Raw genomic sequence first — 5782 nt, forward strand, 5'->3', positions numbered from 1 at the left:
TTGAGTAGAGAAGCTCAACTTTAGCACAGAAAATTAATGAGGGAATATTGGGCTGCTCAGAAACGAAAGCAACGTAAGGCAACGGTCAACTTTGTGACGGAAAGCAATACAGGGGAGATGGATGAAAGAAAGAAACGAAGGATATGTCAATCTATGGTACAACACTTTGATACATTAACCGTGGGAATGGATGCAAGTGGTAGGAAGGAAATGTTTGATGAACTCTTCAACATCCTTGCTTCCTTACTATGCAGAGTAAATCCAAAGAGTTGGAAGCAATTATGCTGAGAAACATCCGCAACACTTTCAACATCCGAAGGATATGTCAATCTATGGTACAACACTTTGATACATTAACCGTGGGAATGGATGCAAGTGGTAGGAAGGAAATGTTTGATGAACTCTTCAACATCCTTGCTTCCTTACTATGCAGAGTAAATCCAAAGAGTTGGAAGCAATTATGCCAAGATCTTCAGACGAGTTTTTTGTGAAGAAATCAGCAATGACGATGTTGGTGAATGGTAGAAACAAGGAGGAAAACACTAACATGAGCATACCGCAAGTTGCCAAGCTTATGGGGATCCACAAAAGGAACTTATATTCAGCCAAACATCACTTAATAGTGTCAAGTGAATCCGATGGTTCGTTCCCTGCATCTGCGTGTCATAGAGATGATGCACGGAGAACTCACATCACTCAAACTGTTAAAGACATAGTCTTTCAATTTTAGACGGATGAGACGAGGGTATCCCCCAACAAGAAAGATGTTTGCAGTAAGAGACTAGCTAGATGTTCATATGTAAAGCATCCAATCCACCTTCTTGAGGAGCCTCATGTAATTGATATATTTTTTTAGCACTTTTTATTGGTGCTACAACTCATATTCCTGCTACAAAATTATGTTTCTATACCTCTTTTTATTGGTGCTACAACTTATTACTGCCATAACATTATGTTTCTATACTTCTTTTTGTTAGTGCTACAGCTTGTTTTGGTGTTTTGCACCACTTTGTAGTGGTGCTGCAACATTAAAAAGTGGTGAAACATTACTATACTGGTCTCTAATTGTATTTGAACCACTTCTAAAATTTGATCAATAGTTCTACATGTTTTTGAAGCACTTTTACTTGTGTTTCCACACCACTTTTTAGTGTCTTTGAACTAGTTTTTAATGTTTTGCAGCAGGTTTTAATGTTTAAGAAACAGTTTTTACTAGAAATGCACCAATGCTTCACCGTAAACCCTACAAAGTGGTGTTCACCCACTAAAAAGTCTTGTTTACCCAATGCTAACAGATGTGTTTTACAAACTCGTAGGGGTGTTACAGGTGCAAACGTTTTTGGTGGTGCAACTCACTTTTTCCAAGTGATGTAGCAGCTTTTAGTCATGGTGCAATAGTTATAGTAGTGCCATAGACTTTTTACTGTTGCTGCACGAATGGTGCCCACCACCTTATGATGGTAACCAAAACCATATTAGTGGAGTTTGAACACATTTTGTTAGTAAACACTTAAAAGTGCTGTCACACCACAATGAAGCGGTGGACAAAACACTTACACGTATAAAAACCACTTTCACGTGGTGTCTGACCGCATTCAAGTGGTGAGAAGCCACTTTCATGTGCTAAGTCACTACGTCAGTCCATCACTCCATGCAAGTGGTGAGGCACCACTCCCAAGTGGTGTGACACCACTTTCAAGTAGTAACTAAGACCTTATCACTGCAATCAAGCGGAAAGTTCCCGCTTTCAAGTGGTTAGACACCGCATTCAAGTGACAAGAAAATGCGTTAAAGTGGTGACTTCCCACTTTGAACTAGTTTTTGACCACTCTCAAGTGGTCATCAAGTGGTGAGACACCACTTTCATGTGCAAAGTACTACGTTAGTCATCACTCCATGCAAGTGGTGAGACACCACTCCCAAGTGGTGAGACACCACTTTCAAGTGGCCGAGCACCGCATTTCAATGACTTGAATCCGCGTTCAAGTGGTGACTGCCCACTTTGAACTAGTTTCTCACCATTCTCAAGTGGTCATCAAGTGGTGAGATACCACTTTCAAGTGATAGCTTAAACTTGGTTACTGCAATCAAGCGGCAAGCTCCCGCTTTCAAGTGGCCAGACACCACATTCAAGTGACCAGAATCAGCGTTCAAGTGGTGACTGCCCACTTTGAAGTAGTTGCTCACTAATTTCAAGTGGTCATCAAGTGGTGAGACACCACTTTCATGTGCTAAGTCACTACGTCAGTCATCACTCCATGCAAGTGATGAGGCACCACTGCCAAGTGGCAAGACACCACTTTCAAGTGGTATCTAAAACCTTGTCACTGCAATCAAGTGGCAAGTTCCCACTTTCAAGTGGCCAGAAACCGCATTCAAGTGACCAGAATCTGCGTTCAAGTGGTGACTGTCCACTTCACCACTCTCAAGTGGTCATGAAGCACTTTTCACAAGAGCTCCCCCACTTCCAAGTTGTGTTGGACCACTATCTAGTTCTGATGCTGGTATGTCGCCTAGTATTTTGTCCCTCCCAGCTACTTTTTAAGTGCTAGATTTTAATTGGTGACTGGCCACTTTGAACTAGTCGCTCACCACTCTAAAGTGGTCATCAAACACTTTTCACAAGAGCTCCTCCACTTTCAAGTTGTGTTGGACTACTATCTAGTGCTAATGCTAGTCTTTCGCCTCGTATTTTTTCCCTCCCAGCTACTTTTTAAGTGCTAGTTCTGAACTTCCCCAGAACTTTCATGTCCTTACTCACCACTTTTTAATCGTTGCCCACCATATTCAAGCAGTGCACACCATTTTTTATTGGCGGTTCATCACCGTCAAGTGGTTTGAATTCACTTTTAAGCCGCGCCAAAGCACTTTTTAGTTACGTTGAATGCGGTTTCTCACCACTATTAAGTTGTCCTCACACAACCTCTTAATATTCTACATTTTTGTATGGATACTAGTTTCTACACTAATTTGTATTTGTGGTGCATTATTTTCACTGGTAAAACAATACTACTGAATGTATCATTACTAGTTTTTAGTGGTGCACACCAGTTTTTAGTGATATAGAATCACTTTTTAATGTTTTGAAACAATTTAACCAGTTTTGAATGCTAAGTTTATTTTTAACATTTGTATACATGTATATTGCAGGTGGAGCTTTATTTAAGATTCAAGACAAAGTATGCAGATATTCAGATTTCACAACGTTGCTTCGAGTCTATGAAACCGTTCTTTGTCCGAAAATTGAGGGATCGCTACACCTGCTGTTGTATTGTGCATGTACAAATGATTTTCCTTAAAGAGGCAGTAAATCACATGCGGACTCGAAGTTTTGATCTTCATGGTTCTTGCTGCATGTGCAGCTGCCCTATATGCCTTCATCATGATGAAGTTATCAACCATGGATGTCTTGCATACAAAAATGCAAGTATGAGTACCACTTCACTGTTGGAGTCTATACTCTGCCCTATACTTGCAGAACATAGTTTCCATAGCTACCAATGCTTAATGGGAACATGCAATGCATGCGGTGTAGGTAATATTCAGATCTGTCCAAGAGAAGAAGTTGAGAAAAGTAAGCAAGTATCTGTGAAGTTTTTTGAAAATATAGTGGGTGCCACTGGATTAAACAATGAAGCTAGAAAGAGCATTGTGAAAGACATTGTCCACAAGAAAATGCTGCCTAGAGAACTTTTGCGAGTGTACCAAGACCACTTGAAGAAGTATGTCACTCACAATTTTATATTTAGGTGGAAAGCACAACAGTTCAAGGACTGCATTTCTTTGTTTCCAGATGATGTGGTTGTCTCCGTCGTTGACTTTGCAGAGAACTACTCCTTCAAGGAGCAAAATGAGATCCAGTCAATGCATTGGTACACTAAGCAGGTCACTATCTTTGTCCTGATTACTTATTTCCGCATCGCATCAGGTGCAGTAAAGAAGACCATGCACTTTTTTGTCTTAGATGATAAACAACATGACACCTTATTTGTGCAGCATGCTTTTCTCTTACATGCTCAATGGTTGAGAGATCAAGGGCTAAGCTTTAAAAAACATTGGGTTTGGTCAGATGGCGTAGCTTCACAATTTAAAGCAAAGCGACCGTTTTACTTTGTTGCTAGATATTGGAGCCTTACTGGCATGGAAGTGAATTGGAATTTTTTTTTATTAGGACATGGAAAGGGGGAACATGATGGGGCTGGGGCTGTCATTAAAAGGTCTCTAACTCATGAGCAATTGAAGCAAAATAGCGTGCGGTTGACTTGTCCAGTTGAAGTTGTCTCTTTTTTGAGAATGCATCTTAGTACTGGAGCAACTACTATGTATGACAATCAAAAGAGGGAGGTCAGTAGGGTGTTCTGGGAGGTCAAGCTAGGCTATGTTCAGCGATCCCATCAATGGGACTGCAAACCATTGAAGGGCTCAAGAGCAATGCAATGTGTGAATGGGTATTCTGAGAACAACACTTGTGCATTGCGATCAAAACGGTTGTCATGCTTTTGTTTTCCTTGCAGGCTTGGCCATTGGAGAAAGTGTATGAACAGATCACATGTGGAGACGTGGAAATATCACACTTTGGAGCCACTTGCTAATGATTCCCAGTCATACAGAGACTCAGACGATGAGGAGTTCCATGGTGCCACTTATGCAGGTCATTGTGACTCCTTAAAGCGATGCTCTCACACGTGGAGACAATTTTGTTGTCACTTATGAAGAGAATAATGAGGAGGCTGTTGACTTCTACATTTTGAAGTGTATAGTAGCTAAGGGACTAACAACTAACGAGCAAATTGATGCATGGGGCAACAAGATAGAGAAGCATACTTATATGGTCACAGGCCATTGGTATAAATCCCTACAAGCAAACTTGTATGAGCTGTGGGATAACAAGCCAGTAGTTTTCATATATTCCCACTTGATAAGGGCAATAAAGTTCCCTATGGAGCCTGTAGTGCTCGATGGCATAGGAGAAGTGTTCAAACTTTCCAATGAAAACCATGAGGCAATATACAATAGCATGCCCTTTGAATTGTGAATCAAATCTGATTTTATATCATCTAGTGAAAGATTGAACAAGATGGAATTGGTGTAAACGTGCGATGGAATTGAAATGTTGGTTTTTGAGAATGCTTCACCACTCCCCCCTCCCCCCCCCTAGACATCACCACTAAAAAGTGTTGCAGTTTCAGAAAAACTCAATAAAAATTTACCACTTTTCAGTGGTACTAAAGTGGTTTAGCCCCACTAAAAAGTGGTTAAAAATGCTTCACCAAGCATCACCATTAAATGGTGTTGCAGTTCCAGAAAAACTGTTGCAATAACATAATAAAAATTTAACCACGTTTTAGGGGTTTAGCACCACTAAAAAGTGGTTCTGAGACATTCAGAAGTGTAGAGACATGTATAGTGCAGAGACAGTAAAGTGCCAGAACTTCTGTATATTACAAAAATTATATTACAACAATTATCCAGAAACGTCTACATATCCACCAAGAATGTACAATATATAACGTTTCTGGCACTTCCGGATGTACAATCTCATTCATCTCCATTTATAACAAAGTGCTCAAAGACTAGATTCGAAAGTTCATCTTTGGGATTGTTGATGGGGTTTGCCTTTGTATACTCCAGGGTATTGGGGGTTAGTACCCATCTGCACAACCATGGCAACAGTGTGTGCGTGAGGTAATCAGGGTCTTGTTCTTCATCAAGAGGATCAGAGGTGGGTTGACATATACAGTTGTCCCAGACATTGCGCATATTTTTATATCTGGAGTCATCT

At 40.5% G+C, this 5782-nt stretch overlaps 1 pseudogene; it reads left to right on the top strand.

Annotated features, from left to right (window-relative positions):
• The first annotated feature begins 248 nt into the window (after positions 1-248).
• LOC147463198 (uncharacterized) lies at positions 249-4669 on the top strand (annotated as a pseudogene).
• Positions 4670-5782: the final 1113 nt, after the last annotated feature.

Source organism: Adiantum capillus-veneris, chromosome 2 (assembly GCF_014529385.1).
Source record: "Adiantum capillus-veneris isolate H3 chromosome 2, ASM1452938v2, whole genome shotgun sequence".
Lineage (NCBI taxonomy): Eukaryota > Viridiplantae > Streptophyta > Polypodiopsida > Polypodiales > Pteridaceae > Adiantum > Adiantum capillus-veneris.